This window comes from Bos indicus, chromosome 9, assembly GCF_029378745.1.
Source record: "Bos indicus isolate NIAB-ARS_2022 breed Sahiwal x Tharparkar chromosome 9, NIAB-ARS_B.indTharparkar_mat_pri_1.0, whole genome shotgun sequence".
NCBI classification, from domain to species: Eukaryota; Metazoa; Chordata; class Mammalia; order Artiodactyla; family Bovidae; genus Bos; species Bos indicus.
Genome location: NC_091768.1, coordinates 82515916 through 82528834, shown reverse-complemented (window position 1 = coordinate 82528834; position 12919 = coordinate 82515916).

Below are 12919 nucleotides of genomic sequence, written 5' to 3'. Positions count from 1 at the left end.
CCGTGAACTTTCTGATGTTCAAGCTGGTTTTAGAAAAGGCAGAGGAACCAGAGATCAAATTGCCAACATCTGCTGGATCATGGGAAAAGCAAGAGAGTTCGAGAAAAACATCTATTTCTGCTTTATTGACTATGCCAAAGCCTTTGACTGTGTGGATCACAATAAACTGTGGGAAATTCTGAAAGAGATGGGAATACCAGACCACCTGACCTGCCTCTTGAGAAATCTGTATGCAGGTCAGGAAGCAACAGTTAGAACTGAACATGGAACAACAGACTGGTTCCAAATAGGAAAAGGAGTACGTCAAGGCTGCATATTGTCACCCTGTTTATTTAACTTATATGCAGGGTACATCATGAGAAACACTGGGCTGGAAGAAACACAAGCTGGAATCAAGATTGCCAGGAGAAATATCAATAACCTCAGATATGCAGATGACACCACTGTTGTGGCAGAAAGTGAAGAGGAACTCAAAAGCCTCTTGATGAAAGTGAAAGTGGAGAGTGAAAAAGTTGGCTTAAAGCTCAACATTCAGAAAATGAAGATCATGGCATCTGGTCCCACTACATCATGGGAAATAGATGGGGAAACAGGGGAAACAGTGTCAGACTTTATTTTGAGGGGCTCCAAAATCACTACAGATGGTGACTGCAGCCATAAAATTAAAAGACGCTTACTCCTTGGAAGGAAAGTTATGACCAACCTAGATAGCATATTCAAAAGCAGAGACATTACTTTGCCAACAAAGGTTCATCTAGTCAAGGCTATTGTTTATCCTGTTGTCATGTACGGATATGAGAGTTGGACTGTAAAGAAGGCTGAGCGCCAAAGAATTGAGGCTTTTGGACTGTGGTGTCGGAGAAGACTCTTGAGAGTCCCTTGGACTGCAAGGAGATCCACCCAGTCCATTCTGAAGGAAATCAGCCCTGGGATTTCTTTGGAAGGAATGATGCTAAAGCTGAAACTCCAGTACATTGGCCACCTCATGCGAAGAGTTGACTCATTGGAAAAGACTCTGATGCTGGGAGGGATTGGGGGCAGGAGGAGAAGGGGATGACAGAGGATGAGATGGCTGGATGGCATCACTGACTCGATGGACGTGAGTCTAAGTGAACTCCAGGTGTTGGTGATGGACAGGGAGGCCAGGTGTGCTGCGATTCATGGGGTCGCAAAGAGTCGGACACGACTGAGCGACTGATCTGATCTGATCGGATCTGATTCCGTTTTTAGATTTCAAGCATTTCCCCCCTTTATTGTTTTTGTGAAATCTGTTAGTGTAAGACTGGCTTTGTTGTAAGTAATCTGTCTTTCTTTTTGGCTGTTTTTAAGGTCTTTGGTGTTCTACAGTTGCATTACAATGTGTTTACATGGGGATTTCTTTCTTTTTTTTTTTTTTTTTTAATGTATCCTGCTTAGGACTATCTTTGTTTTGTAGAATCATTTCTCTCTTCCGTTCTGGAAAGTTCTCACTCATTATCTCATTGAATATTGATTCTCTCTTTTTCAGTTGTCTCTTTTGGATGCATGCTAAATGCATATGATATCTCCTTATTCTCTTTTCCATCTTTTAGCCTCCCTCACAGTTAATCTTTTTTCTAATTTTGTTGTTTCCTGATGGATTTTTGCTATGTCTAGCTTTTAGTTCAAAAATTGTTTCTTCACTGTGACTAATCTACTCTTCAATTTATTAAATGATTCATTGAAACAGCTGTATTTTTCATTTTTGAGACTGTATTTCAGTTCTTTCCTAAACCTGTGTGCTTCATTCTAATGGTTTATTAATTTATCATGTTTTTATTTCATTTCTTCTTTTTATAATGATTTATACTACATCTTTAAAGAAAGTAATATGAAACTTGATTTCTCATTATGTTAAGTTCTTAGAGGACTTAAATTTGCTTTGTAATACTTCCGGTGACACTTGCTCTTGGTCCAATGTAGAGATCATGGCCCTACAGAAATGATTCACTTTTGCATTAGTGTAGTGTGTCCTGGGGACAATGCTAGTATGCATTATCATCACAAGTACTCAAGAGGCAAACATCTTTTCAAAACAGTGAATAAAGTGAGGCCAGACCTAGGCTTACAAATTCTCAGGGGTGACTTTTTTTTTCTTCTATCTACCACAGATATAGATACTTTTTCTCATAGTCTATCTCTGCTGGCACATTTTTTTTTTTCTCAGCCCATCTTTTCACCAACTGTTAGGATTCTGGTTTTATATGGAGTTAAATTTAATTAATGTTCCATCTTACAGAGAACAAGTCTCTCTCCTACTCCAAGGGGAAGTTAAAGCCTGGTCACTAAATCCAGCAAGTGCCCCTAAGACAGTTCAACTACTTGATTTTCACCTTCCTCTCATGGGAGTTTTCCCTTTCTGTCTTTAAAACTCAACCATGCAATAAAAATGTCTTATTAAATTTTGCCTACCAACATTTGGGAGGCGGTAGTAAGATACCTGGTCAGTTATATTGCTGAAAGGAAGTTTTACAAGGTATTTTTAACTCTCCTTTGTTATTTTACTTTTGATCTTGACACACATTAATCAAAGCTACCATTTTCATCTGAGTTGAAGGTAAAGAAAAGACGATAGACAAACATTTCTCTGGTGCTGGGACATCTGTACTCCTGCCAGAAAAGATGTGAACTTCCAGGCTCCCTTCCTAATGGTACTGCTGCCTGTGTTGCAGGGTACGAAAGAAGTGAAGACTGCACACATATAGATTAACACTGCAAATCAGTCCTTATGAATGTTACTGAACCTTTATTTCTTCTCTTGTTAACATTTCTGTATTCCTTCCTGGTATCCCCTCGACTTGCAATTCTGTTTGAGTCAAGGACTTTTTCTTGAGAAAAAGAATCAGATCTCATCCGATCTGAGTAACATAGAAACACTCATTACAGGACCATACCCACAGACTAGGAGCACAGGCTCCCAAGTCATTGAGAGAGAGACAATTCATTCCTATTTTCAAGCACCTGTTTTTCCTCCAACCAATTTCCAGGTAAGGAGTGTGCTTTGTTGTTTAAAAGGAAGTTATGTGCTGTAAAGATAGGAATAGCAATAAAAAAGGAGAAAAAACAGTCCTTAAAAACATTTTCCAGAATGGAAGTCTCCCAGCACGTGGAAGTCATCCAGTGCTCCTGACAAGTTAAATCAGTGGCCTAATTATTTTTGCACAGGAAAGGTGACTCAGAAAGAATATGAAGAATGTCTTACAGAAATCTGCATATTTATCTCATTCTTAAACCTACTCTTTTCAACTCCTACTCTCATATTTATGGACAAAGGAAAGGGTGAAAAAAAAAGTTTAAAGGCCACATGATGTGCAGGCTGATTAAAAGTGAAAGCCAGATCTGCTGACAATTGACAAAAGATCAGGCAGTCATTTATTTAATTAGACTCCAAGTGACAGGAAGGTGAGATGATTATCGAAGAGATTAGTCCTTTGTTCCAACCTCACTGTTTAAGTCATTTCCAATGGAAAAGGAACTTTTTCAATTTCTCTAGGACACCTGCCTGAAGAGATTTTTCAATATTCATCCAGGTAATCAGGATCTAGAATACCATTTGCCTCCCTCACAGAAAGAAGAGGTGATGGGCCACTGAAATGGAAGGGCTGGGAATGTTGGATTTATTACCTTAGCTGCATGTCAATGAGATACAGGGAAGTGAATACTCAGTCTGCGCAGTTTGGTTCTTTATTCAGTGGCCTAAAAATATGGTTCAAAAGAGAAACCCTGAACTTCCTCCCTGTCTTCATTGACCTACAGAAGAATTTAATTTCTACTTTACAACTGCTAGAATTCTGACCCAGGAGCATCAGGCTTTTGGTACAGAAAAACTAGATACTGGAAGCAAGCATACAAATATATTTTTCATCTTCTTAGCACTAGATTGATGAGAGAAGAAAGAATTAAAATTTGCTGAGTACCCAGTAAGTGCCAAGTAATATGCAAGGCACATTACATATTTTATTACATTCTCACAATAACCTTATCATAAGAAGAAAATAGCCCAATACTTCATAGAGGTAAAAATACTTTGAAAACACTATCATTCATGTCTCCAACACTTGGGGGTTCAATTTAAAGATAAAAAATAAGAGTTGACTCCAAGTTAGAGAGATGTGATAGTCATTGTTGTAAAGCTCAAGTGCTGGTCACTCAGATCAAAAAATTACTGCCTTCAAGAGAATGTTAAACATTTGCAAGGCAAACTGAATCCCTAGGAATTCTTAGCAGCTAAGGGGCACCTTTAAGGAAAGGGGAAGTAGTGACCCATACTATAATCCTTTCATGAGCGATGACATGGTAGCCTCCCACCATGCTTGATGATTTCATTTCCACAGTATAGGGCTGGAATACATAGGCTAGCTCTGAATGGAAGCAAAAAAATATCTGGAAAAGCATTGCTATCATCAAATTAAATTTTAGTTATTAGTAATACGTGAATACAGGCCACTCTAGAAAGGTGGATGAGGATGCCGTCATCAGGCCTTGGGACATAAAAGTGGCACTGTACAGGCTGAGTGGAAGAGTCTGGAGCTTGGAAGCCTCCCATCCATTCACCAACTCTCCTGTTCCAGATGAACACAGCTCTAGGAAGTTGTGGGTCCCACAAGGTTAACCCAGGAGACCTATGTCACCAGCAGAGGGGGAAGTACCAGATGGTGGCCACACTGAGGTGAAAGTAGGGAGAACTTCTTTTTCTTCTTCTTTATAAGTTGACTATTAGACCACCTGCAGAAAGAGAGGATCAGATGACCCTTGCCAGAGGTATGTATCTCTGTCACTGCATAGAGTTTTATGTTTATACCCATAAAGCAAGATCACCCATTGAGCAGAGACATGAACTCTGAGCATGTCTAGATGATGGGAGAGCATCTTCTCCTCTTGATCTTAAAATATCTCTTCCTATGTAGAGTATTAATACAGGATTCCTGGAGGGCAGGGATAAGACCAGCAAGCTACTTTCAACAGAAAAATAGCAAGTGTGGTATAAGGATTTTTTAAGAGATAAAATTCTCGACAGGCTGAATCATAAAGAACACAGGCAACAGCCTTAGGGGGACAGCACGGGCCACAGCTCAGCAAGGATCAGGGCAGGAAGTTGACTGATCATTTCTCTCTTTTTTCCTAGAGTGCAGAAGTCTTTGCTGTAACTAGGAAGTAGCTTGACATAAAAGTCTGCCAATCTCCAAAGGATGCAAACACAACATATATGGTCAATTCATGTCCCAGTGCCTTCCTGAGGCCATCTTTGAATCAGATCCAGCCATGGTCACTGCTAAACTAGATTGTAAAGTCCTGTGATCTATCACTTAATAGGTCCCACCACCTAACAGAGTAAGCAAGCATTTCTCAAACTATACTCCATGGAGATAAAGATACAGTTATAGATACATTGGTATAGATATACTGAAAAACGCAAAGGAATCTGATTAAGTTTATTTAAGTCAATGATTGCCAAACTTATCCAACCATACAACTCTTTAAAAAATAACAAAGTCTCCTGGGACTTCACTGATCATATTTAATAAGCAGTGGTCAAATGAGTAAGTGTATCATTTATAGTCCCTGGGGCAACTGGAAATTCAGCCTTATCCCATTGCCTTTGAGTTTATTCATTCATTTAGTCATCACAAATTCATTCAGAATAAACTACATGTCCACTTTATAAAAATTGCTACATAATACACAGGTAAACAAAACAGATATAGTTCCTGTCATTTGGGAATAAAAATCAGGCAATAAAAAACATCAAATGATTACTAGTAGTATCAAATGCCATGATGAAAATAATCAGGATGCCTAAAGAAATGTGGTCAGAGAAGGACTGGAATGGGGCCAATCCTTAAAGAATGAGGCTGAGCCAACCATAAGAAAGTTGGAGCAGAGGCCTACGGCAAGACAACTAAAGCCAGATGAGCTTGAGTGAGATGCTACTTTATTTTCCATACTGAAATCATACATTATATTTCTATTTTAGGAACTTCCATCAATTAAAGAAACCTTGAAATTCAAGGAATTGTCTTCTTGTTATTCTGAAAGCAAAAGTTGGGATATTACATTTAAGTTTTTTACATTATTCTGTGTTTCTTTTTAAATTAATCATCAAGTTTATTTCTTGTTTCATATCCACCTACCTTGATGAAGTCTATGTTAATGAAGAATAAAGATCACGCCTATCTTATCACTTGCTGTATCATAAATATTCAAATGTCATTTTTTATATGCTTCATATAATTTATTTTTATGAATAAGTATCTTGATCCTCAGGAATCTGGGCAAAACACTACAGTATCTACTACAAATACCATCCTTTTGGTTGATGTAACCTTCATATTCAAGTAATTGCATTTATTTCACTTTGTTTTTATATATGGATCATTTATGTGTAATTGATTTGGGACACAATTTTTAAATTATTCAATATCTAAAAATATTCTGTAAAGCATGTAATAAAGCTCATGTGTATGTTTTTTTAATTAGAAAAAATATTTAAAGTGATTAATTTGCATTAACCATCTTTAGCAAAGGCTTATCATAGAATATATATTATGAGCTGTATTTTCTATAAGTAAGAAAATATAAATTTTCAAAAATGACAATGATTGAATAAACATCATTTACATTTCAGAGTGAAAGGATGGATGACATAAAAATAACATTTATTTTAAAAAGCAGAGACATTACTTTGCCAACAAAGGTCCATCCAGTCAAGGCTATGGTTTTTCCAGTAGTCATGTATGGATGTGAGAGTTGGACTATAAAGAAAGCAGAGCACTGAAGAATTGATGCTTTTGAACTGTGGTGTTGGAGAAGACTCTTGAGAGTCCCTTGGACTGCAAGGAGATCCAACCAGTCCATTCTAAAGGACATCAGTCCTGGGTGTTCTTTGGAAGGAATGATGCTAAAGCTGAAACTCCAGGACTTTGGCCACCTCATACGAAGAGTTGACTCATTGGAAAAGACTCTGATGCTGGGAAGATTGAAGGCAGGAGGAGAAGGGGACAACAGGAGATGAGATGATTGGATGGCATCACTGACTCCATGTACATGAGTTTGAGTAAGCTCCAGGAGTTGGTGATGAATGGGGAAGCCTGGTGTGCTACAGTCCATGGGGTTGCAAAGAGTCGGACATGACTGAGAGACTGAACTGAACTGAAGAAATCCACATTCAGTTATTGTGACATTTCTTCTCAGCCAAGCAACTGAGTGACTAAAAAGAAAATGAATGAACACTTAGGAGGAAAGATGTCTAATAATTGATAAGCCACTCTTCCATATCAGAATTAAACTACCTCAGCTGATTAAAAATGCTGTAATTTCAAAAAATCAAACAGAAGTAAAACAAATATATTTGGGATTTTCAAAATTGCTGTGAAATAAACAGAAGTAATTCTGACAAATATCTTAGTTCTAGAACTTACTTTTTTGATGATGATGATGATATACGTGTATGTGCCTGCATGCAAATGTATGTATGTGTATCTGTGTTTTGTGTGTGTGTGTGTATATATATATATGGAGAAGGCAATGGCAACCCACTCCAGTACTCTTGCCTGGAAAATCCCATGGGCAGAGGAGCCTAGTAGGCTGCAGTGCATGGGGTCTCGAAGAATCAGACATGAGTGAACGACTTCACTTTCACTTTTCACTTTCATGCATTGTGGAAAGAAATGGCAACCCACTCCAGTGTTCTTGCCTGGAGAATCCCAGGGACAGGAGAGCCTGGTGGGCTGCCGTCTATGGGGTTGCACAGAGTCAGACATGACTGAAGCGACTTAGCAGCAGCACCATATATATATATATGTATGTATGGACATAGTTCAGTTTAGTTGCTCAGTCATGTCCGACTCATTGCAACCGCGTGGACTGCAGCATGCCAGGCTTCCCTGTCCATCACCAACTCCCGAGGCCTACTCAAACTCATGTCCATCAAATTGGTGATGTCATCCAACCATCTCATCCTCTGTCATCCCCTTCTCCTCCCACCTTCAATCCTTTCCAGGATCAGGGTCTTTTCAAATGAGTCAGTTCTTTGCATCAGATGGCCAAAGTACTGGAGTTTCAGCTTCAGCATTTGTCCTTCCAATGAATATTCAGGACTGATTTCCTTTAGGATGGACTGGACCTCCTTGCAGTCCAAGGGACTCTCAAGAGTCTTCTCCAAGACCATAGTTCAAAAGCATCAATTCTTTGGCGCTCAGCTTTCTTTATAATCCAACTCTCATATCCATACATGACTACTGGAAAAACCGTAGCCTTGACTGGATGGACCTTTGTTGGCGAAGTAATATCTCTGCTTTTTAATATGCTGTCTAGGTTGGTCATAGCTTTTCTTCCAAGGAGCAAGCATCTTTTAATTTCATGGCTGCAATCACCATCTGCAGTGATTTTGGAGCCCAAAAAAATAAAATCTGTCACTGTTTCCATTGTTTCCCCATCTATTTGCCATGAAGTGATGGTACTGGATGCCATGATCTTAGTTTTTTGAATGTTAAGTTTTAAGGCAACTTTTTCACTCTCCTCTTTAACTTTCATCAAGAGGCTCTTTAGTTCTTTGCTTTCTGCCATAAGGGTGGTGTCATCTGCATATCTGATGTTATTGCTATTTCTCCTGGTAATCTTGATTCCAGCTTGTGCTTCATCCAGCCTGGCATTTTTCATGATGTACTCTCCAAGTTAAATAAGCAGGGTGACAATATACAGCCTTGACATACTCCTTTCCCGATTGGAACAGTCTGTTGTTCCACGTCCAGTTCTAACTGTTGCTTCTTGACCTGCATACAGATTTCTCGGGAGGCAGGTCAGGTGGTCTGGGATTCCCATCTCTTTAAGAATTTTCCACAGTTTGCTGTGATCCACAGTCAAAGACTTTGGCGTATATAGGCTTCCCGATACATATATAATTGCCCCTCATATCTCATTTGGTAAAGAATCTTCCTGTAAGGCAGGAGACCCAGGCTCAACTCCTGGGTTGGGAAGATCCACTGGGGAAGGAAATGGCAACCCACTTCAGTATTCTTGCCTGGAGGATCCCATGGACAGAGGAGCCTGTCAAGCTATATAGTCCATCGGGTCACAAAGTCAGACACAACTGAAGTGACTTAGCACACACACATGCTTGCATGCATATATATATATATAAATAAGCTATATTACGTGTGTTTTCTGTGTATGTGTATATATATATATATATATATATATATATATATAAAAGGATCCCTCAGTTGATATTGTGGTATTCCATGTGGCCAAACATATGGTCTGTATACACATTTGTCACCGCTTTATCCCTTAATCTTATGAGATGCACAGTGTTAGTTAGAACTTAGATGCGTCAAATGCCCTGATGTCCTGCAAACACAGAATGTGAAAAATGAAAATCTCTCAGTCATTTCCAACTCTTTTTGATCCCATGGGCTGTAGCCCACCGAGCTCCTCTGTCTATGGAATTCTCCAGGCCAGAATACTGGAGTAGGTAGCCATTTCCTTCTGCAGGGGATCTTCCCAATCCAGGGATTGAACCCAGGTCTCCTGCTTGGCAGGAGGATTCTTTACCATTGAGCCACCAGGGAAGCCCAAGAATACTGGAGTGGGTAGCCTATCCCTTCTCCAGGGGATTTTTCCCTACCCAGGAATCAAACCGGGGTCTCCTGCATTGCAGGCAGATTCTTTACCAGCAGAACTACCAGGGAATGCCTGAGTACTTGCTTGACACTGATGTGTCCTTCCCACGTATCTCTGTAGAGGGCTATATATAAGAAAATCAGTCTGACTCACAGTATGACTCATCCATTCCAGCAGTTGAGTTAAAAACTCCCAGTAGTTCAATAATATCCCCTACAGCAAGGCTGCTGTTTAAAAAACATTGTTGAGCACAAAGCTCAGGCCTTGAGGACCAAATGTGGTCTTTCACTTTCTCCAAATCTGACTCTTAAAGCCACCAAGTTCATTTATTTCTAGAAAGAGAGAGAGAATAGCTGGCCTGCCCAAGGTGAGTCTGGCTCTGACTAGTCCTCAACCTCTTAAAGAGTGGAAGCAGGAGGTGAAGGTCCTGGAGAGGACCAGAAAACTGTCATGCATTTTTGTGAACACATAATTACTCTGATTACCAGTTACAAGGTGATTTAGAAAGCTAACCTTTGGCATATCTAATGTTTATATCCATTAGGAAAGCTGGTAAAATGCATGTGCCTACCCAGAAAAAGAACAGAAAAGATTTATAAAGAAAATATTAAAAGTGGCTCTCTCTTGGTGGTAAGATATTTACATTTTATATTTTTTGTGCTCTTCTGTATTTTTCCCAGTGGAACTACAACATTCCTATAATCAAGAAAACATATTTTTTTAATTCTGCTGTTTCATATTAACTTTGACTTTTAGTTTATGGTCATGTTAGAATGATATTCTAGGTATCTTATGAAGGACAATATGGCTTTTTAATTGCAGTTGATCACATAGGGAAACAATGATTGATGAATTCTTTAGTGCCATATTGTTAATATAAATCTTTCATAGGAACAGGAGTGCTGATTTTTCAGTTTTGTCAGCAGTCTCTGGTTACATTAACCAAAAATAGTCTATTTAGAAACATATTTTCTTGGAAAGAACGAAACATATTCAGAATTCATTATTTCCTTTATTCCGTGTTTGAATTCATTGATTGACTTCTATACATGGGGTTTATAGAAATGAACAAAATATAGTCCCAGACTTCAAGGAATTCATAATCTAGTGGGAGAGACTAATAAATTGACAATCATAAACAGTTATATACATATACATACACTCCTGAGCCAGATTCATCTTGCCTAACACAGAGAAGCCAGAAAGCTGAGACACCGAGGTTTGTAGAAAAGGGAAGACTTCTTTACAATGTAGCTGAGCAAGAAGACAGGAGAACAAATCTCAAACCCACCTCCTGAAGGGAAGGGGCTCAGGGTATTTATGTGATCAAGAATAAAGGAGAAGGGAGGTCTGAGGTGTGGGAACCACGGGGAAAAATGACTAGGAAAAGATGTGCAGGCATAACTAAACTACACATCTCTGATGCTCAAAAGGTCACAGAGTTGACTCTTGCACATGCCCAGTTAAAGTGTAGGTGGCCCCATCCAGTCTTAACCAGCTCAGCTGGAACTAGATGACGCTGACTCCAAGGTTCTGGGAAACAACTTAAGCAGATGTCTCATTGTTTAGACTACCTACCACTTAGAAGATATGCAAGTCTTAAAACAACCTTGATTAGTAAGGCAGGTGAAATGGATTTGACTAATTATCCATGGTTTCATATACAATACACAGGTATATATGTGTGTGTGCCTCTGTGTGTGTGTGTGTGTGTGTGTGTGTGTGTGTGTGTGTGTGTACACGTACGTGGGCTTCCCAGGTGGCTCAGTGGTAAAGAATCCACCTGCCAATGCTGGAGATGCAGGAGACCTGACTTGGATCCCTGGGTCGAGAAGATCCCCTGGAGGAGGAAATGGCAACTTGCTCCAGTGTTTTTGCCTGGAGAATCCCAGGCAAGAGGAGTCCAGTGGGCTATACCCATGGGGTCACAAGAGTCAGACATGACTGAGTGAGCATGCAAGCATGTATGTACACAGATACACACACACACACACACACACACACTATATATATATATATATATATATATATATATATATATATACACACACACACACACACACACACACATAGAGTTAAGGACAAACTAAAAGGAACTCTTTCTAAATGAAAAGTGAAAGTTGCTTAGTTGCGTCTGACTCTTTGTGACCCCATGGACTTTACAGTTCATGGAATTCTCCAGGCCAGAATACTGGAGTGGGTAGCCTTTCCCTTCTCCAAGGGAATCTCCCCAACCCAGGGATCAAACCCAGGTGTCCTGCATTGCAGGCAGATTCTTTACTAGTTGAGCCGCAAGGGAAGCCTTTCTAGAGGAGATGATGCTGAAGTTGAGTACGATAGTTAACTTGGCATTCTAGAAGGGAGGAGAGGGAAAGATCTGTCCAGCAAAAGTAACAGTATTTGCAAAGCTATCAATTTACAAAATACTTTGTGGAATTCAGTGCCGGGAGCCGGCATATTGCATATTGAGTGCATATTGCATATTGAGTGCAGCACTTTCCACAGCATCATCTTTCAGGATCTGGAATAGCTCAACTGGAATTCTATCACTGCCGGGAGCCAGCGTGAGGAACTCCGCCCATGACAAAGGTCATGAGGAAGGAGGCTCGGCACACGCAAAGGCGGGATCGAGCTTCAGGAGTCCCCCTGGAAATTCTCGAGCGTTTACACCCAAAACCAGAGTCTGCCTACTTTCTGCTTTGTGCTTTCACCTACACCTCTGACTTTACGGGGGGCTGTCCCCCACTACCTCTCTGAAAAAAGAGTTAGCTTACAGCTCCAGTTAATAATTCCTGGGTGTGACAGTGTTTAACCTACAAACTCCTTTGGAAATCCTCTAGCCTGCCTGAATAGGTTTTTCCGGCCACATGTGATTGTTCAGAGCCTCCCAACTGTGAGAGGCAGGAGATGTTCTAAACTGTCTAAACACAGATTCTTTTGAGTAGTTAAAAGATTGATTAGAAATTGTATTGGTGAAGGGATTTTCACTTGTTGGGCCAATGTTTGCTGCTAAGTCTCCATATCCCTTACCTGCTGTGTCCCTGGCAGTGTATTGATTAATATAATTGGTGTAAGTAGTAGCTTTAATGTTTGTAACCTGGGACCCTTGAGTTAATTCTTTTTCTTGTTATAGCCCACCACACCTTTGCTCTGTAGGAATGCAACTTTATCTAATGCTTTTGGAGGGTGGCTCCTGACCAATCACCTTTAGAGAAAAATAAGTTTTCTGAAGAAAGGGTCTTAAAATGTTAACAGGCCTCCAGGCCAGAAGATGATGCAA